This window comes from Emys orbicularis, chromosome 2 (assembly GCF_028017835.1).
Source record: "Emys orbicularis isolate rEmyOrb1 chromosome 2, rEmyOrb1.hap1, whole genome shotgun sequence".
NCBI classification, from domain to species: domain Eukaryota; kingdom Metazoa; phylum Chordata; order Testudines; family Emydidae; genus Emys; species Emys orbicularis.
In genome coordinates, this window is record NC_088684.1 from 211,813,932 (window position 1) to 211,836,078 (window position 22,147).

Consider the following 22,147-nt stretch of genomic DNA (forward strand, 5'->3'; position numbering starts at 1 on the left):
AATAGAATGGGCCAAATACAACCATTCAAGATGCATTTGGTGTGATATAAGTATGAGTGACTTTGAAAGAAAATACTCCAGGCAGCTCAGTAAATACATTACTTCAAGTTGTAGTTGGGAGGACTTAGCTTTCAATTAAAGCTCTCTGTTACCCTAGTAATGACTATGGTATAAAAGTTCAGACAATGTTATAATTTCAGTGTCCTTAAATGTATTAATTTGAGCTTCATATATATAATATGCTACCTTACAAGGAGAACCAGGCTGTTATCAATATTATTATTTTTAAGCCTATACGTCACTCAAGTGCTCAGGGACCTATGGACATGTATAAGACATGTAACTATCAACCTAATTTATGAGCTTGGTTTTATAGTATAATTCCAATTATCCAAATTCCCTTTATCCAGAAATCCTAATTACCCAAATCTACAGTGTGTCCATCTACAGTGTGTCCAGCCTTATGTTAGTTCATCACACACACAACTTCTCAATTAGCCTCTTTGCACATGTAAGCTCTAATCAACAGCTTTGTATTTTGTATAGCAGATCTCAAGAAAGTTATTTTTTTACTCTTTTTAATAAAGTGCAAAGTATTAAGCTAACATCACCATTACTCCCTCTGTTGCCTGTATTTCTATAACAGTGATACTGCACCTCAAAATAGCACTTTCATTTATCCAAACACCTGGTTAGTCAAAAGATTGAGATGTTCCCCAAACCAATGGGATTTAACAGTAACGTACGTTGTCACTGATGGTTTAAAAAAAAAAGTTTCCTGCTGTATGCTGCTTTTTTTCTGGTTGAGTTTAATAGCCCCCGTTCTTAAACATGTACAACAGAAACTGATAGTTACAAACAACAAGGTTATGAACTGACTGGTCAACCATATACCTAATTTGGAACCAGAAGCGCACAATAAGGCAGAAGAAGAGACAAAAAAAATAAAATAAAAAGCAAATACAGCACAGTACTGTATTAAACGTAAACTACTAAAAAAAGGAAAGTTCATAAAAAAAATTGACAAGGCAAGGAAAATGTTTCTGTGCTTGTTTCATTTAAATTAAGATGGTTAATAGCAGAATTTTTCTTCTGCATAGTAAAGTTTCAAAGCTGTATTAAGTCAGTGTTCAGTTGTAATCTTTTGAAAGAACAACCATAATGTTTTGTTCAGAGTTCCGAGCACTTCAGAGTTACGAACAACCTCCATTCCCGAGGTGTTTGTAACTCTGAGGTTCTACTGTTTTTGATAGTATATACTTGCTATAAACATTAGGGTAATGGAAGTATGCTTACTCCTGAGATTAATTATTACTTGTGAATAGTTTAATTTACATCATTGAGACAACTTGTATGAGTAAAGGTTTCCAGGAATTTGCTCTAAATGAGAAGACAAGGAAGATTATAGCTAAGGGTATGTCTACAGAACAAAGAACACCTCATGGCTGGGACTGGGGCTCGCAGAGCTCAGGCTGTGGGGCTGTGTCATTGCTGAGTAGATTTCTGGGCTTGCAGTGGAGCCTGAGCTCAAGGACCATCCCATTCCGCAGGGTCCTAGAGCCTGGGCTCCGGCCTGAGCCTGAAAGTCTATACAGCAATGAAACAGCCCTTCAACCGGAGCTCTGTGAGCCTGAGTCAGCTAGCACAGGCCAGCCGCAAGTGTCTATTGCTGTGTGGCCATACCCTAAGGCTCTAAAGCCTTAAAGATGGTACATATGACTGGTAGAATCAGCATGTCAATGGCATACTGAACATTCATCACACACTGTATATCAGTGATACTAAACCGTTAAAAAAGAAAGGGCCATTTTATTTATTTTTCTGTTTTGGTTCATCTCTGTCATCTCCTCTACTGTCTTTCTATTCTTTCCTTTCACAGTTTATTAAAAAAATAGATTGTGTACTTTTAATGCCTTTCTATTTTTTCCTCATTTTTTACTCCCCCATCCCCATAGATCAGAAGGCACCTCCGGTTGGTGGAACATACATTAGTGGCTCTTTGGTTTACTAAAACCAGCGATACCTTGTACAGAAAACAAAACATGGATCAAATTTGTCTCTGAAATGGCACTCGGGGTTACACAAAGATTAATTTGGTTTAATAATTCAAAATTAGAAGCCATATTTTTCATTTTAAAATATGCTTGTATTTCTTTCTCCGTGACAGAAGAAAACAGAGTAGGGATGCAGACAGGAAACCATACATAGATAGATCATTGGTACGGTCAGTCTTGGGGAGAGACTCAAACATTTTAACATTTGGGTGTTTTCTTCAGCAACAAGTTATCTATTTTCTTCATAATTTTTTATGTGAATTGCACAAAATGCAAACAGTGAATACCAATAAAATAAATACAGATAATAATGTTTAAAAAGTAAAGTTTAATATGATAATATACTACTCCTATGTCCCCCCTTTAAAAAAAAAATTAAGTGACCAAAATTGAGCACATTTCCTTATGATGAGAATATGACATTATATAATATAATTTATATATTATTTCCATATTACCTAATCTCAACTTCTTAATGCTAATATATTATGATATAAAACTTACTGAGGACTGTGCAGAATTCAGGAGAACTAGAGTCCTGCAAATCCACGGATATCCACTTTATATCCGAGGATGCAATTGTATTGTCCACCATGTTTGCCGATCAGATGCTGATATAATGAGATTCCTGCGTGTACTTCAAAGAGACACAAAGCCCCCCATTCCCAAAGAGAGAGAAGTGTCACATAGACCAACTCACAGCAAAGTCCACCCCTCTCCCCGTAGAAAGAGAGACTAAATATTCCCTCCCCACCTCCCGCCCCGTATACAGAGAAAGGAGAGGTGATACAGATCAAGACAAGCAGCAAAATCCCCCATGCTCCTATCCGTGATCCCTGCTGTTTAAGCAGCCAAGCCTCTGGAAGGCAACTGCTTCTGCACAGTAGGTCAGTGTGGCTTCCTCACTTACTTTGCAGAAGCAGCTACCTCCCCCTCTGACTGCCCATCGGGAGAGGTTTCCTAAATTGTTTGGCTGCTTTAACTGCATGGATAGGAGCATGGGGGATTTTGCTGCCTGTCTTGATCTATATCACCTTCCCTTTCTCTGTATACAGAGGGGAGACGGAATATAGGATCCTGAAAGCGGAGAAGCAGCTGTCTGCAGCTTATAGCCCATGTATGAAAGAAGCAAGTCCCTGCAAAAATTAAGCACTGGCTGCGTGGCCAGAGAGCACTCACCCTCACCTGCGCCCCTCACCCTGTACCCCCCATTCTGTACCCCTTTCTTGCACCCACGTGGGGAAACTGACGTAGAGTCATGTGGGCACCTATCCTTGCTCCTTGCTCCCCTGCCTCCAGCCCGCAGAGGGGGCGTGGAAGATGACCTGCCAAGCCCAGAGATGCAAAAATTAAGCACCTTAGCCCTGAGATAGCATTGCCCTTGAATGCTTCCCCTTGCATGTGCAGGTACAGCTCCGCTCCAGTCGCAGGAACTTGCTTGGGGAATGGAGGGGAAGGGCTATGGTAGGGACACAAGCACCAGTGCCGTGTAAAACTCAAAGAGCTGTGGCAGGCACAGCAGAAGGCAAGGGAGGCAAGTAGTTGCTTTCTGGCGCACAGCTGCAGACACGTCACTTCTACAAGGAGGGGTCTGGGGTCAGCGTGCTGATGAATAGCCCCTCCCCACCCCCACTGCACTCCTCTTATAGCCTGGTGTTCATAACTCACAGAACAATACAGAAGGGCAGTGCAGGATCCATGCTTTCTGGCAGAGATGGATGCAGGGGTGAAAGTAATTTCAAGGATTTACCCGTAAGCCGGAGTCCTGAGCGGGGGCGTGGCCTCAACCGGAAGAGGTGGGGCTTTCCAAGATTTAAAGGCCCTGGGACGCCCGCTGTGGCTGGGAGTCCCAGGGCCTTTAAATCACCCTGGAGCTAGCAGCTGCAGAGGCGGCTGGGAGCTCAGGGGCGAATTAATGGGCCCGGGGATCTCCGTAGCAGAGCACCGAGCCCTTTAAATCCCCGCCTGAGCCCGGCTGCCGGAGCTTCGGCGGTGCTTTAAAGGGCCCGGGGCTCCCCGCAGCGGCTGGAGCCCTGGGCCCTTTAAATCACTGCTGCGGAAGCCAGTACAGTCTGGCACGGCATACTGGCTCTTGCCGGTATGCCGGACCGGACCGGCTTACTTTCACCTCTGGATGGCTGGCTCGCAGGTTATCCGGGAAAGTTGAAAATCAGTTGGAAACCTAGTATGATGCCCATGGAATGATGGGATTGAGAAACCTGCATCCTGTGATGCTGAACCTGGCCCCATGAGGCATTGCAAACCCTTCCCAAAACAACCTGCGGCTAGCTGCACAGTGGGATAGCTACCCACGGTGCACTGCTCTGTGTCAATGCAAGAGCTGCTACTGTGGATGTGCTGGCTCCGCCAACAGAAGGAGCTAGTGTGGACATGCAACAGTGGTTTAATTACAGCAGTGGCAGTACGTCAAGGTAACTTAAGTCAACTTAACTATGTACTATAGACATTGCCTTTGTCAATGGGAGAAGCTCTCCCGCCGACATAGCACTGTCTATCAGGGGCGTAGGTCAGTGTAACTATGTCACTCAGGGTGTGTGTGGATTTTTCACACCCGAGTGACATAGTTATACCAATATAGGTCTGTAGTATAGACCAGACCTCAGAAATCATGGGTGTGACATGTTAGTTACCCTTTTATCCAAGGTGCAAAAATTCCTTGAAAATGTTTTTAGAAACCATTCTTATTTTTAATGTTATAAATGACCGTCTTCAGGTTCAGGCCAACATGTGGTACATTCTGGCTTGGGCTAAAATTTTCTCAGCCATAATTTCTTCCTTCCACTGCAACATGCTTAGTTCATGCCTAGTACTACAATGCACGGCAGTAAATTGGAGCAAGTAAACATCAGTGCATTCACTAAGGCCATGTCTACACTAGGGAGCTTACAGTGGCACAGCTGTACCACTGCTCTAAGATTATTACTCGTGTAGCCGCTCCATGTCAATGGGAGAGAGCTCTCGCATTGACATAATGAAACCAACTCCAAGAGCAGTGGTACCTGGATCAGTGGGAGAAGCTCTCCCGCTGACAGAGGCGGTGAGTTACACGGGCCTGTGGTGCCCGGGCTCCAGCAATATTCAGGGCCGGGGGCCCAGCTCCACCAATGTTTGGAGCCGAGTCTCTCCCCCGGCCCTGCCTGGAGTGTCCCCGGGCCCCCACCTGCTGCTCCCCCGTGCGCCTCCCCTGGGCCCCAGAGTGTCCCTGGCTGATTAAAAGCGGGCGGCTGCCCTGCCTCTCTGCACTGCTCTCCTTTGCCTGTGCTGCCACCTAAGGCTAGGGTACAGCACAAGAACAGGCCTAGGCAGCTGGTTGCTGCTGCACTGGAAGAGGGGGAGGAGGTGCACACATAATTGGCAGCACCCACCGGGAGGAGACGCTGGAAGAGACCTCTGGACCTCACTCACCTGAGCAGCTGCTGGGGCTTCCTTGAGTGTCTGACCCTGTGATCCTGCCCCCCCAGCCTGCAGCCACGGGGCAAGAGGCAGGCAGCACCCCCCGTGAGGCTATGCTGTGGGTAGGGCTGGCCTTACCATGAGGTGAACTGAGGCACCTGCCTCAGGTGCCAGACTGTGGGGGGTGGGGGAGTGCCACTAGGACCCAGAGTGTAGAAAATTGTGTCTGCTGCTGGTGCATGTGTATTCTCTCTGCTCTAGATGCACAGAGATGGTGGAGTGCTGTGCTGGAGGAAGGAGGGCACAAGAGACATAACAGGCAGACAGGAGAAAAGGTGAGAGGGAATAACAGAAAGCAGCAGGAGCTGCAGGGAGAGAGAGGAGGAGGAGCCTCTTATGTACCTCTCTAGCACCCCCAGGAGCCTGGACTGATTAACACCAGCTTCTCAGGGAGCTTCCTGTTTCCTGCTGCTTCCCTGAACCCATTTGAGGAGAACAGGCAGTCAACTGAAGTAGTAGGAGCCAGTTAGGCCCTTAAGATGCTGATATCTTCCCTCACTCAGGCCCTGCTACCAGCCTGCTTATTTGTCCCCTTCAATTGAGTGTTGAGAGCCACTATAGCTGGCACAGAACAACAGTCATGAGTGAAAGAAGAAAATGCCCCTCTGGGGCAGCATTCAGAAAAAGAAAGCAAGCAAAGGAAGTTTTTCTATCTAAGCAGGAAGGAGCTCTCCGGAGATACATAGACACAAATGTTCACGGTGAGCCTTCTGGCCCCAGTGAGGATGTGAGTGGTGAGGAGATGCCTGATCTTCCAGTTAGTCAGAGTGCAGGTGACCTGGCAGCTACTGCAGCATCCATATCTCCATCTCAAACGGATGTAACCATGCACATTCCTGAAGAAAAGTGTAGATCAGAGAAGAGTGTGGTGTAGGTGCAAGAAACAGCTGCTGCTGAGTTTAGTTCCTTAAGTCTAGATGATCCAGGACTGTGGACCCACTTGAGCAGTAGCCTGAGGGACTTCCTTGTACTGCATGGGCCACAGCAAGTGAAAAACTTAATGTTCCCCGGCTCCAGCAGTGTTTGAGGCTGGGTCTCTCCCTCAGCCCTGCCTTCTGCCCCTGGACGCTCCCCTATGTGTGTCCCCTGGGCGATTTAAAATGGCCTGGGGCCCTGCCCACCAGCTTCCTGCCTGTCCACTCCACGTGGCTGCCGGCCCCTCCCTGCAGCCCCTGGGCGGGGTGGGACTGTGTCTGTGTCTACATGCGCTGTTCCCACCCCAAGCGCTCCTGCGGCCAATAGGAAGCTGCAGGGACAGTCCTGGGGGTAGCAGTGCACAGAGGCCCCCTGGCCCGCCCTGCCTAGGAGCCCCAGGTAAGCACCGCACCCTCCTACCCCCTCCCAGAGCCTGCACCCCCACCCCTTTCCCACACACCTCTCCCACCCCCAAACTCCCTCCCAGAGCCTACACCCCCACCCCCAGCCCAGAGCCTGCACCCAGCACCCAAACTCCGTCCTAGAGCCTGCACCCCCACCCCCTTCCCACACATCCTCTCCTGCCCCCAAACTCCCTCCCAGAGCCTGCACCCCAGCCCTCCACACTCCCTCCCAGAGCCTGTACCCCCACCCCTTACCCCAGCCCAGAGCCTACACCCAAACTCCATCCCAGAGCCTGCACCCCAGACCCCCTCCGCCACCCAAACTCCCTCCCAGAGCCCAACCTCTCACCCCTTCTGCACCCAAACTCCCTCCCAGAGCCTGCACCCCTCCTGCACCCCAATCCCCTGCCCCAGCCCAGGGCCCGCACCCCAGACCTCCTCCCCCCACCCAAACTCCCAGAGCTTTAGTGGGGGGAGAGACAGCTGAACTGCCTGGCAATTGATAGCCTGCTGGGCGGCTGCCGCACAGGGAACTTAGGGGAGCTAATAGGGGGGCTGCCGGTCCACCCTGGTTCTAAGCTCCCACCAGCTTGCTCCAACGGGCTGCTCTTCCTGCAAGCAATGGACAAAGCGGGCAGCTGCCAAATAATGTTATAAGGGAGAATTGCGCAACTTTAAACAAGCATGTTCTCTAATAGATCAGTGATGTAACAACGAAACAATGCAACAACATTAACCAGGAGGATGTTAAGTGAGGAGTTACTGTACAATATATTTAACATAGAAATTATATTAAAGAGAAGATAAATATAACATAACAGGGTAAAACACTATTCTCAGGATCACCAGTGACCCTACTTATAATACCCGTGAATTTCTCCAGTCACGTGACCTAATATAGCAAACGTCAAATTAGTGTCCCATTGGTATGTGTACTTTGTAGGGTCCCTGGATGACCTGTGACCGCGATATCATCTGTGCAGCAGTAGACTCACGAGTGGGATAAGGTGCTAAGTCCTTCCGCAAATTTAGTAGGGCACCAGGTAATAAAATCCCCAAACCCTTACCCCCTGGCTTGAGAACACAGTTCAGGGTGTGAGGGGTCTCCCAACCATTTTTCCTGACCAACTAACTAAAAGATGGTGACTCACAACTCTGTAATGGATCTTCAGATTCAGAGATGGCTCTGGGCTCCTCAGTCACTGCAGAGGGCTGACGATCGCTGCTGGCAGGCATCCTCTTCATGCAGGAGTCAGGCTGCTTCTGGTGCCAGGATTTCTCCTCACCACCAACGGGTGCAGGGCTCAAGGTGCGGCTTACAAAACTACACTAAGCTCCTAATCTCCCGCCCCAGTGCTCAGACCCACTCACAGCAGGTGGGCAGCCCTGGACTAGCACCCAGAGCAGTGGTGCCATGTGGTGACTGATCTCACCTAGAGAGCTGGAAGCTTAACTCAGTCTGGCTGGGGGGAAATTTCCCAACAAAGCTCTACAAACTGAGAGTCACCTTGGAGCAGGAAAGGCTCAAGCTGAGGGATCTTGCTGTCAAGTCCCCAGAGGCCAGTTCTCCGGGGGAGCCCTGCATGCAGACCTGGAACTCACCAGCTCCCCACACAGCAAGTCCTGCCCTTGCCCTGGCTGGCTCCAAACTGGCTTCTCCCACCCCTGAGCTCCCAGGGAAGGGCTTCTCACTCCCTATTGGTCAGGCTGGCTCTTCTTCTTGGGCTTTCACTTGTCAATCATTTGAGTCTGTCCCTTCCTCCGAGCAGGCGCACCAGCCATCTTTCCCCAAACCAACAGGGACCCGTGTTGTTCTAATAGTGTCTCTCCTCTCTCCCTTTTGGCTGCTGAGCAGACTCTGAGTCTGCCCTTGGGTCCCACTTCCTCCAGGGACAGTGTGCCTCTCCCTGAGCTACCAGCACACAGAGCCCCAGGAATCTAGGTAAGCTCCTTGGGATTTCTACAGCATGGCGGTAGTCCCAGCCATGAGTACAGCCCTGGACATTGGGGGGATTGGCGATATGAGGAGGGATAGCTCACGGGCATGAGTTTATGTGTATAGGGCAACTGAACTGAATACTGGCACTGTTTTCCACAGTCGGTGGTGTTTTTAGCTGATATCTCACTCCTGAGGGTAATAGAGGCTGAAAGGGAACAGCTCCTGCAGGTGTCAGGGTGCCACCAGGACCGTATGATACTTGCCTGTGTGTGCTGCACTGGTGCTTGCTGAAGTAATTGCTGAGTGGTGTGAGAAAGTGTCCTATGGCAGTGGAAGAAATAAGACAGCTCCCCTCCCCCATAAACCTTCAGCAGAGAATTGCAGGCTACCTGCAGGAAAGTTTCATCAGGATATCTATGGAGGATTCATGGGACATCCCAGTGCATGTAAACAAACAGTTTACAAACAAACAGGGGCCAGCTCTGCTTAACTCTACAAGGGAATGAAAAGCAAATAGGACCGCTACCTGTATTGGTTATTTAACTACCTCTTCTAGCACAAGTTAAAGAGTACATGAACAGATGTGTCCTGCTACTTTGGGGGTTCCATCCCTGTAATTTCAAAACAAGCTGCATACTTACCAGAGGTTCCTTCCCCTGCATCAGGCTCCTCCATGCTCAACTGTAGGGACTGGCTGGATTGTGCAGGACTCAAAAACATGTTCTGGCTTGCTGTGCTGCTGGATCCCCCGGTCGCCTGTCCCCCATCATCCTGCTCCTCTTCCTTGTCCACATTCTTGCTGTTCACAGTGGTGGCCTGTGACACTGGCTCCTCCAAAGTATCCATAGGCCTCTTGGGGGTGGTGTGGGGTCTCTGCTGAGGATGACATGTAGCTCTTTGTAAAACTGGCACGTCTGCGGCTCCACACAAGAGTGATTGTTGGCCTCTCTTGCCTTCTGGTACGCTTGCCGCAGCTCCTTGGCTTTCATGTGGCACCGCTGCAGGTCTGTCTTGTAGTTCTTCTCCTCCATGTCCCAGGCAATCTGCTCGTAGATGTTGATGTTTCTGTGTCTGGATTGGAGCTGTGCCTGCACAGCCTCTTCTCCCCACAGACCCAGGAGATCCAACACCTCCTCTGTACACCAGGCAGGAGTGTATCTGCAGTGTGGAGCAGGCATGGTCAGCTGGGCAGTTGCTAGGTGTGCTTGAGAGTTGCTAGGTGAGCTCTCCTAGGTGAGCTGGACAACCAGGAAATGGAATTTCAAAAATTCAGGGGGCTTTAAAGGGGAGGGACAGTTTCTTGTGTTCCTGGCCGCTGGCAGCAGAGTTCAAAACAGTGGCCAGAGTGTTCAAGATGGGGCATTGTGGAACACCTCCTGTCATGCAGTTATAGATCACAATATTTAAAGCAAACATTTACACCACAAACAAGTAATATCAAGCTAGCTAACTATAGGCTCCCAAGTCGTAGTCATTTTATCCAACATAGCACTCACTTGGGTTAACAAAATCCACTGACATGATCAGTACAGTTTTCAGTTTCCATGTGGCCTCTCTTAAAACAACCAACCACCCAAAAAAGCAAAGACAATTCCAGACAAAAATAACAAAACATTAAAGTGCCAAATTCTCCCTGGTGCAAACTGGCATCACTCCATTGGTTACAGCAGCAAAGAATATGGTCCCAAATCCATTAAGTCAAAACAACTTTATTAGAATGCTGTAGTTATGGGGAAAAAATGAAAGAGGAAATTCATAATTAAAGTTCTTCAGACAACTGTACTTTGATGCTAATTGTTATTTGTAATATCTATTGTAAATAATGTTTTCTGATCTCTGTTTTTCATCTATCTGGAATATATTAATGGCTAAAAGCTGCCTTATTTTGTTGTGGTGTTGGCTTATGTTGTTGGAGTTATTGGAAGTTTTTATGTAGTGTCACTGGAGTTCATGCCTACATTGCATCTGATAATGTCTCTTAAATGTTCTTTTGTGGGGTTTCAAATACTAAAGAATTGTTATTCACTCTGAGAAAATTGTCCGAGGAGGCTCTCAAATGTGAACAGGAATGGTATTCCTCACCACCACCTCACAATAAACAGGAGACTCAGAAAAAGTTACAGAAAAAAAAATGTCTAGAGAAAATTTGCTTGGTTCCTACCAGCTGAAGCCTCTGCTATCCGATCCTCATGGCTGTATGCAATTGAGCTGTACTGATTTTATAAAAAGAATTTCTATCAGTGCTTCTTGAGAAAAGGTCCTTCAAAATGGATCATTTGTGGGCCTTTATGCTGTGCTGATAACTTCTGTTAGTTACTCAGATACCCTGGTGAGAGGGGGTGTGAGTATTTAGATAGAAAGTGTGAAATGATCACGAGGGTTGAATGTTTGTTTTGGGCTTTTCTCAAAAATTATGGGCTGCTGGAGATCTGAGCCTCAGCCACCTCCAGTTACTGGAACCAGAGCTTTTGCTAACCCATAAGTTCCTTTTCATAGCAACAGGCATAATTACCCATCATGCCCACCGAGGGCCAGGGCAAATGGCAGTAATATTTTTTCTCTTTCACACACCCCAGTCACAGTTTGGGCCTTGTTCAGAGGCATCCACCTTCACAGCCTTACAGAAACCGTGGGTAGTTTCTTTCCCCTTCCATGTCCAAAACTCCTGGCCCAGTTGCAGAACTCTGCAAACCCACATTCCATAGGTGGGCAGCCCCTTTTTATGTGTCCTTGTCACCCGTACTGATAACACATGGTACCCTGACAGCCAGCTGGAGTCACCCTAGGTTCCGCCCTCTTCTTCTCTGCCACCTTTCCAGCCGCAGTTCTCTGACTCTCCTCCCCAGAGTCAGTCCCTCGAACTATGACCCCTCTTTGCTGGCGATATCCACCTCAATGAATTCTTCTGGGAGCTTGACTGCAGTCATTTAGGGTCACTGTCTGATGCCTCCTGACCCACCCCCGAGTGTTCTCAGGGATGGGCTGCAGGAGCTGTTCTAAAATCATTGCATCCATAATCTCACCCACCGTCGGAGCATCTGGCCTCAATCAGCAGGTAGCCTAGTCCATCAGTTTCTGGGCAAATGCCCTGGGCTGTAAATCCCCCCTCCCGCCTGCCTGCCAGTCCATCTAGTGGCCCAAAATTTTTTGCTGATACTTTTCAGGGGATAAGCCCACCTGATCTCGGATGGCCACCTTAACCACATCATAATCCTGTGCCAGCTCGTCATTTAGAACCAGGTCGGTCACCTGAGCATCCCCTGTCAAATAGGGTGTAGCCATAGGGCCCAGGTTCCCTTCTCCCAATCTGCGCTCATAGCTACTCTTTCAAAAGTGACCAAACATGCATTGGAGTCATCTGCAGGCTCATCTTACAGAGGCCTAGCGCCTCTGCCCAGATGCTGTTCCCTGCCACAGGATTCATCACACCTGGCAGTAGCTGCTGCTGTATATCAGCTTGCAGTGAGCAGGGCTGGTTCTCAGCATTCTGTCCCATACCCAAGTTCAAGGTCACTCAAACCTGATCCTCAACGGTGATCCTCACCGCTGGGCCTGACAGGTTCTCAGCTAATCTGACAATCAGGCCCTAATAGTCTTCCTGAGTTTAGCTCCCTGAAATTGTAACCCTAATGAGGCAAAAGGGCAGGAATTCTAGAGCACTCCCACATAAAAGGAAAAGTGACCCCTCTGTAGGTGAGGCCCTTAACATTTGATCTACATTGATATTAGAGCACAGTGTTTCTCAACAATTGATCCGTGGACCAGCGCTAGTCCCTGCGATCTTCTTCATGTTTATGAAGTTTATGAAGACAGCAGACTCGTCCCTGGTATCAAAAAGTTTGAGAAACACAATATAGTGCACCTCTCTTGACACTTTGACCTGGATTCTCTGGTCTAGTAGGGCCACTTTGTGTAGCCTGATACAAAATGGTCTTAAAATGGCCAGAGAGAGAGCTGGAACAACATCCCCCCTTGTACAGAGGAACTCTTCAAGTGGATGGAAAACTGTCAGAGGAGGGTCTGCTGCCTTCTTCATCAACTGTGTTTCCCCTTCCCCTCCCATTCTTGATATAAGGGCAGGAAAGCGGCATTTGGTTTGGCTGCAGGAGTCATGATGGAGCAGAGCCTCCATTACTCCTGAGCTGTCGTTAATGTAACTTACACCAGTGGCAGAAGTTAGAGTTGGCACCCTGCTGTTCTAACATTCATGCAGGCTGGTTGGCCAGGGAGCTGCAACACCTTCCCTGAGGCTGCCACTCTCCACTAAAACAGGGGGGACACGATGTAGAATCGAGGCCTTTACCTTTATTTTTATTTGCCAAGCTGATACGTTGCTGCTCTGTAGTCAGATTGGGGCTAGGTGCATGAAGTAACTTCAGGAGACCTTGGAAATTCAGACTCAGATGTGTTTATATTGAACCTCCTTCATGACTGGGTCATCTGGGGGATTACATTATAATAAACAAGCTAGATAGGTCAAACTTGCCATAAGTTAGGCATCTACATCATTATTTAGCTATATTTAAATAAAAATGGCCAGGTTTGCAGTGCTGCTGAGCACTCACAATTCTTATTGACTTCCAGAACAGTTAACAATGATCATCTCTTTTGAAAAACGGCTACTTTTATTTAGGTATCTAAATACAAACAAGGGTTGGGCACCCACGTACAAAAATTTTGGCCCTGCATGTTTAAAAAAAATTCTTGACAAGAATTGGCAGCTGCAGATTTAGTGTTTGTTTCTGCCTAAACGAGTGAGAGAGCGAGCGAGTGCGTTCAAATTAACACCTTGACTCTGTAGGAACACCACACGTACTATAGATGCAAAAGATAATTGCACCCAGCGTGCAGTGATGATAAGCAGAGCTTGTAATTTACAAAATATATTTGTAAAGTTAACTGTTCGTCTCTAGTAAATTAGAAAGGTGCATATTATAGCGTGGCACTAGCAAGGCTGAAGTCCTGGGGAAAAGTGGTTGTCACCTACTAAGAAAAAAATTCAGATGCTTTTTTTTCTTTTGCACTCATAATTCTAAATGGACTTTGTGTGAAATCTCAGGCTGGATGTGTGCAGTCCTCTGTGAGCATGGCTGTCTGCCCTTTCTGAAGAAAACATAGTTTAGAAACAAGGAAATGATAAACAATAGGGTGCTCAGCATGTTCACTACCTCAGTTTTATTGGTGCTTTAATTATGCACCATGAAGTCAGTCTGGTTCCTTAACCCGCTGAACAGGATGCACAGTGAATGGGAATCCCCATGAGTACCATTCATTCAGGCTGAGCACTGGGGACAGGATTTGGGCCTGAATATAGTTATCTAGTTAATCGGACTCTCAAAATTCTTCTGCTCGCTAATATACTATTTGTTGTTCCGCTTCTCATGGAAACACACCACGTCCCTGACACACCACCCAAGAAAGTCACAAATCCATTGCCTCCCCAATGCTAGCCTGTCTCCCTCTCTGCATCGCTTGTAAAACTGAGTAGGAAACCCTGTGAGAAGATCTCTCATGGGCTTCCCAGTATTTCCTCTTTTCATTTTCATGGAAATGGTTTGAGGAGAGCAGTGCTTAATTTGCAATGAAAGAGGTGCTGGGGTGCAAGCATTTTTTTACTTTCATAACTGAAAGAGGAAGCCCAGAGATGCTGAGGCTACGAACTGCCAAGACCACAAGTGCCGAAGCGCAGCCCTGGCAAGCCTTGGCACAAATTAAGCACTGGGGAACAACCTTTCTCGTGGGATTTTGACAATAATAACTGAAAGCGGAGATGCTCACAAAAAAAAAATCTAATGAAACCCCAAAGTTATCCAAATATCTTCAAACTTCAAAAAAAGCTTTGATTTGGTTCAGGTGTTGTGTGAGGCTTGAGGACAAAATGTTCTTTTACCTGAACAGGCTAGCCTGTCCTCAGGGCCAAATTCTACCCCTTTACAGCCTGTGCAATCTTGTTAACTAGTGTGATGTGTCAGGGCACAATTGTGCCTAGATTACTAACTAAACAATAGGATTGTTGGGTTGTATTAAATTCTGTGCTCTTGAACAAGTCACCTCATGATGAATTATTCAACTGAGACAAGTCTTCTACTTTTTATGATTATTATTCCACATGGGGCTCCACCTGCAGCACACCGAATATCAAGATCTTTGGATCAGTATTTTTTCCAGGCTTTTACTGTGTGGTGTTCGTGTTCGGCTTGGTGGGAAACAGCTTGGTCATCTGTGTTCTGGTAGTTTGCAAGAAATTGACCAGCCTGAGTGATGTCTATTTGCTGAACGTCGCCATTGCTGGCCTGCTTTATGTTTTCTCCATCCCCTTCCTGGCTCATTATGCTTCAGGCCAATGGACTTTTGGAAACACAATGTGTAAATTAATATGTGGAATTTACTACATTGGTTTCTACAGCAGCATATTCTTCATAACCCTCATGAGCATAGACAGGTACTTAGCCATTGTCCACGCTGTGTACGCTCGGAAAGTTCGAACAACCCTGCTCAGCATTGTTATAAGCCTCGCCATTTGGTCAGTGGCCATTTTAGCTTAAATACCAAATATCTTCTTTATTCAAGAATTTAATGAAGATGGCAGTGTGAAGTGTGCTCCTTATTACCAGGATAATAGGACTACTTGGAAACTTTTCACCAATTCTAACGTCAATGTTTTGGGCCTCTTGATCCCACTTGGCATTCTCATTTTCTGCTACTCCCACATCTTGTAAACCTGCAGAGATGCATGAACCGAAACAAGTATAAAGCTGTTTTTTGTTGTTGTAGTTGTGTCTTTCCTCTTCTGGGCGCCCTTCAACATTGCACTTTTTCTGGCTTCTTTGCAAAGCCTGCACATCATAGATGACTGCGAGACGAACTGCGAAACCTAGACCTGTCCCTGCAGGTGACTGAAACCATCTCCTTCATCCACTGCTGCCTGAACCCAGTGATCTATGCTTTTGTGGGTGAAAAGTTCAAGAAATACCTTCATGAAATATTCAGAAAACATGCATGATTTTTATTGACTTGCAAAGACCACAATGTCTTTCAGAGTCACTATAAGCACCTTTTCCATGAGCACCCAGTCCTCGCGTTCTTCTGTTATTGACCCTGTCCTGTAAAATAGAGTGGGCCAAATACAACCATTCAGGGGTGCATTTGATGTGATATAGTATCAGTGACTTTGAAAGAAAATACTCCAGGCAGCTCAGTAAATACATTACTTCACATTGTAGTTGGGAGGACTTAGCTTTCAATTAAAGTTCTCAGTTATCATAGTAGTGACTCTGGTATAAAAGCTTATACAATGTTATAATTTCAGTGTCCTTAAATTTAGTAATTTGAGCTTCATATATATATAATACACTTCCTTAAAAGGAAGGCTGTTATCAATATTATTTTTAATCCTACAGCTCACTCAAGTCCTCAGGAACCTATGGACATGTAACTATCAATTGAATTTATTATCTAGGTTTTGTAATACAGTATAATTCCAGTTATCCAAATTCCCTTTATCCAAAAATCCTAACTACCCATATCTACAGTGTGTCCATCCTGTGGTCTTATGTTAGTTCATCACACACTTAACTTCTCAGTTTGCCTCTTTGAACCTGTAAGCTCTAATCAACAGCTGGTAATTAGTATCAATGGTCAATGTGGGTCTGGCTAGAGAATCTTGCCCGCATGCTCGGGGTTCTGCTGATCGCCATATTTGGGGTCGGGAAGGAATTTTCCTCCAGGGTAGATTGGCAGAGGCCCTGGAGGTTTTTCGCCTTCCTCCGCAGCATGGGGCAGGGGTCGCTGGCTGGAGGATTCTCTTCGACTTGAAGTCTTTAAATCATGATTTGGGGACTTCAACAGCTGAGTCAAGGGAGAGAATTATTCCAGGAGTGGGTGGGTCAGCTTTTGTGGCCTGCATCATGCGGGAGGTCAGACTAGATGATCATAATGGTCCCTTCTGACCTTAAAGTCTATGAGTCTATGAGCTTTGTATTTGTATAGCAGTTCTCAATAAAGTTTTTTTTTTTTTACTTTTTTTAATAAAGTACAAAGTATTAAGCTAACATCAGCATTACTCCCTCTGTTCCTTATATTTCTATATCAGTGAAACTGCACCTCAGAATAGCACTTCCATTAATCCGTACACTTGGTTAGTCAGAAGTTTCAGATGTTCCCCAAACCACAGATATTTAACACTAATGTATGTAGTCACTGATGGCTTAAAAAAAAAAGTTTCCTGAAGTATCCTGCTTTTTTCCAGTTGAGTTAAATAGCCCTGTGACGTTGTGCAGTCTATATGGTTTTATAAAAACATGATAATAAGTGAATATAATGTAACTGGGATAGTTTTAGAAAAATATGGTAAAAAGTGAATATAACGTACTGGGATATGCTTCATGCAAAAGGTCTCTTGTAAGGTATCATTACAAAGCTTATAATCTACTGGGTGTGATCATCCGATGTGTATAAATGTACCACTCTTGTATCTAAAACTAGAAATATAAAACATAACTCTGAGGGCCTATTGTAATTATGTAAAGTGTGGGCCATTAATGATGGTTTGGAATCTTGATGACTCCCATTAACAAGGACCATTGTCTGCAGATGACTGTGTTTACCTGTGAGTCTTCCTGTATATGTGTGTGCTGGCAAGTGAGTAATGAAGTCTTGCAGTGACATGTGATCATGTCACCTGAACTGGAATCCATCTTTAACCTGGTGCTTTTCCAGTGAGGGGGGGTGGAAACCCAGAGGGACAAAGGGTTCCCGCCTTATGCAAAAGATATATAAAGGGGTGGAAGAGAACAGAGAGGGAGAGGAGCCATCATGAAGAATCCCCTAGCTATCACCTGAGCTGCAACAAGAGCTGTACCAGGGGAAAGAATTGTGCCCAGGCCTGGAAGGTGTCCAGTCTGAGAAAAACTTACTGAAGCATCTCTGAGGGTGAGATTATCTGTATTCAGTTTGATTAGACATAGATTTGCGCATTTTATTTTATTTTGCTTGTGACTTACTTTGTTCTGTCTGTTACTACTTTGAACCACTTAAATCCTACTGTCTGTATTTAATAAAATCACTTTTTATTTAGTAATTTACTCAGAGTATGTATTAATACCTGGGGGAGCAAACAACTGTGCATCTCTCTCTATCAGTGTTATAGAGGGTGAACAATTTATGAGTTTACTCTGCATAAGCTTTATGCAGGGTAAAACGGATTTATCTGGGTTTAGACCCCAATGGGAGTTGGGCATCTGAGTGCTAAAGACAAGCACACTTCTATGAGCTGTTTTCAGGTAAACTTGCAGCTTTGGGACAAGTGATTCAGACCCTGGGTTTGTGTCTGGAGCCAGACGGGAGTGTCTGGTTCAGCAAGACAGGGTGCTGGAGTCCTGAGCTGGCAGGGAAAACAGAAGCAGGGGTAGTCTTTGCACATCGGGTGGCAGCTCCCAAGGGGGTTTCTGTGATCCAACCCGTCACAGTGGCGTAGTCGAGCAGGATCTGTGCACAGCTGATTGCTTTGAGATACTGGTAGTGATTTTAAGTGAGTTTTAAGTGTGGTGGCTGGAGAACAGACAAAGTGGTTACTGGTTTGTTATTTTCTGTTTGCTTATTTCGGGAAAGGGAAGTAGGGACTGAAAAGGAAGCAAAATAAGTAAGAATGAAGATGAAAAGAAGCTAAAACTACACAAGTTGCAAATTGCCCAGAAAGACTGAACAATGGGCGCTGGGAAAGTCTCTGTTAACTAAGAAGCCCCTGAGCTGAGTGCATCTCAGTTTCAGTGAACTGCAGATGGGTGTGGCCCAACCTCTGTCTGTGCTGAAGCTGACTGAAGTGTCTAACTTAGCAAGACAGGAGTGGAGGGGTGCCTGTTCTGGCAGGAGGGTGTTCTCTGTGGTATCCCAGCTCATCGAGTGATGGTCTCAAGGGAAGACAAATGGAAATTGATATACAATTTGCCTGGGAAAAGGCTGACCTGGAAAAAGAAAAGGCTGCCCACCAACCTGGACTTAAGAGACAAAGCAAGTAAGACCCAGAAGCATGACCTGGCTGTAATGGAGTGGAAGAGGTGCACAGAGACATGTATCCTGGAGCTGGAAGTTGGGGTCCTGGTGGCTGCTGCGGTGGGAACAAACCCCAAGGACTCTAGCTGGAAGCAAACCCAACCTGAGTGAAAGGGGGGGGGGGATTTTGCTGGCCAGCGAAAGGTCCCTCATAGCTGGTAGCTGTGAGCCTACAGCTGGATCAGGGTCTCTTTCCCTTTTGGGGTACACAGGAGTGTCTGCCCCATAGGGGAGCCCAAAAACGAATTTTAGGTATACTGCCTCCGCCATGGTCAGTGTCCAAGTCTCTGGCAGTAAGTTCAGGAGGAGGTTGTGACGTTGTGCAGTCTATATGGTTTTATAAAAACATGATAATAAGTGAATATAATGTAACTGGGATAGTTTTAGAAAAATATGGTAAAAAGTGAATATAACGTACTGGGATATGCTTCATGCAAAAGGTCTCTTGTAAGGTATCATTACAAAGCTTATAATCTACTGAGTGTGATCATCCGATTTGTATAAATGTACCACTCTTGTATCTTAGGCCTTGGCTACACTTGCAAGTTACAGCGCTGTAAAGCCTCCCCCAGCGCTGTAACTCACTCCCCGTCCACACTGGCAGGGCACTTACAGCGCTGTATCTCCCTGGGTACACCGCTGCAGGTACTCCACATCTCCGAGAGGAATAACAGCTGCAGCGGAGTGGCTACGACTCACGGGTGTGAGTGTAAACGGCTTGCAGCTGCACTAATCACCTTGTCAAGTGGCCAATCCTCTCCATTGTTGTGACCGGCTGCAGGAATGCGGAAGTGCCGGTTTCAAAGCTCCTACCACAGAGAAAAGTAAACAGATTGCAGCTTGCTTTGAGTGAGTGAATGAATGAGCAGGGGGCCGGGAGTTCGGAACTTGCAAAATAGAGAGATGACATGCTCCAAAAAGCACTCTCTCTCCCCCCACACTCCCTGTCACAATCCACCCCATCCCCCCCCCGTTTTGAAAAGCACGTTGCAGCCACATGAATGCTGGGATAGCTGCCCATAATGCACCGCTCCCAACACAGCTGCAAATGTTACAAGTGTGGCCACACCACTGCGCTGGCAGCTGTCAGTGTGGACAGACTGCAGCGCTTTTCCCTACTCAGCTGCACGAAGACAGGTTTACCTTACAGCGCTGTACAGCTGCAAGTGTAGCCAAGGCCTAAAACTAGAAATATAAAATGTAACTCTGAGGGCCTATTGTAATTATGTAAAGTGTGGGCCATTAATGATGGTTTGGAATCTTGATGACTCCCATTAACAAGGACCATTGTCTGCAGATGACTGTGTTTACCTGTGAGTCTTCCTGTATATGTGTGTGCTGGCAAGTGAGTAATGAAGTCTTGCAGTGACATGTGATCATGTCACCTGAACTGGAATCCATCTTTAACCTGGTGCTTTTCCAGTGAGGGGGGGTGGAAACCCAGAGGGACAAAGGGTTCCCGCCTTATGCAAAAGAGATATAAAGGGGTGGAAGAGAACAGAGAGGGAGAGAAGCCATCATGAAGAATCCCCTAGCTATCACCTGAGCTGGAACAAGAGCTGTACCAGGGGAAAGAATTGTGCCCAGGCCTGGAAGGTGTCCAGTCTGAGAAAAAGCTTACTGAAGCATCTCTGAGGGTGAGATTATCTGTATTCAGTTTGATTAGGCATAGATTTGCGCATTTTATTTTATTTTGCTTGTGACTTACTTTGTTCTGTCTGTTACTACTTTGAACCACTTAAATCCTACTGTCTGTATTTAATAAAATCACTTTTTATTTAGTAATTTACTCAGAGTATGTATTAATACCTGGGGGAGCAAACAACTGTGCATCTCTCTCTATCAGTGTTATAGAGGGCGAACAATTTATGAGTTTGCCCTGCATAAACTTTATGCAGGGTAAAACGGATTTATCTGGGTTTAGACCCCATTGGGAGTTGGGCATCTGAGTGCTAAAGACAAGCACACTACTGAGAGCTGTTTTCAGGTAAACTTGCAGCTTTGGGACAAGTGATTCAGACCCTGAGTCTTTGTTAGAGCAGACTGGAGTGTCTGGCTCAGCAAGACAGGGTGCTGGAGTCCTGAGCAGGCAGGGAAAACAGAAGCAGGGGTAGTCTTTGCACATTGGGTGGCAGCTCCCAAGGGGGTTTCTGTGATCCAACCCGTCACAAGCCCCTCTTCTTGAACATGTATTTGATGTTATATACTTGCTACAAACACTAGGGTAATGCAAGTATGCCTACTCCTAAGAATCATTTTTACTTGTTAATAGTTTAATTTACATCATTGAGGCAACTTGTATAAGTAAAGGTCTTCAAGAAATTGCTCTAAATAAGATGACAAGAAGGAGCATATTCTAAGGGTATGTCTACACAGCAACGAAAAAAATCCATGGCTGGCTCATGCTAGCTGACTAGGACTCACAAGGCTCAGGCTATGGGGCTGTATAAATTTCTAGGCTTGGGCTGGAGCCCAAGCTGTGGGACCCTTCCCTTCTCCCCCGCTCTCCCCCTCCCCCCGCCAGGATCCTAGAGCCCAGGCTCTAGCCCAAGCCTGGAAGTCTACATAGCAATAAAGCTGCCCTACAGTCCTAGCTCTTGAGTCTGAGTTGGATAGCATGGGCCAGCTGCAAGTGTCTATTGTGTGGACATATCCTAGGGCCTGGTCTACACTAACCCCCCAATTCGAACTAAGGTACGCAACTTCAGCTACGTGAATAACGTAGCTGAAGTCAACGTACCTTAGTTCGAACTTACCGCGGTCCAGACGCGGCAGGCAGGCTCCCCCGTCGACTCCGCGTACTCCTCGCGCCGAGCAGGATTACCGGAGTCGACGGCGAGCACTTCTGGGTTCGATTTATCGCGTCCAGACAAGACGCGATAAATCGAACCCAGAAGTTCGATTGCCTGCCGCCGAACCAGCGCGTAAGTATAGACAAGCCCTAAGGCTCTAAAGCCTTAAAGATGGTACTTATGGCTGGTAGAATCAGCATTTCAATGGCATACTGAACAGTCAGTACACACTGTATTTCAGTGGTAGTAAACCTTTAAAAAAGGTAGGGCCACTTTATTTATGTTTCTGTTTTGGTTCATCTCTGTCATCTCCTCTACTGTCTTTCTATTCTCTTTCCTTTCCCAGTTGATTAAAAAAAATAGACTGGGTGTTTTAATGCCTTTCTATTTTTTCCTCATTTTTTGCTTCTCAAGCCCCATAGATCACAAGGCACCAGGCTCCTCAGGTTGGTGGAACATATATTGGTGGCTCTTTGGTTTACTAAAATCAGCAATACCTTGCAGAGAAAACAAACCCTG

General features: G+C 46.4%; 1 pseudogene; it reads left to right on the forward strand.

The window, feature by feature from the left end:
* The first annotated feature begins 13,985 nt into the window (after positions 1 to 13,985).
* Positions 13,986 to 15,895, forward strand: LOC135873785 (C-C chemokine receptor type 8-like; annotated as a pseudogene).
* The last annotated feature ends 6,252 nt before the right edge of the window (positions 15,896 to 22,147 follow it).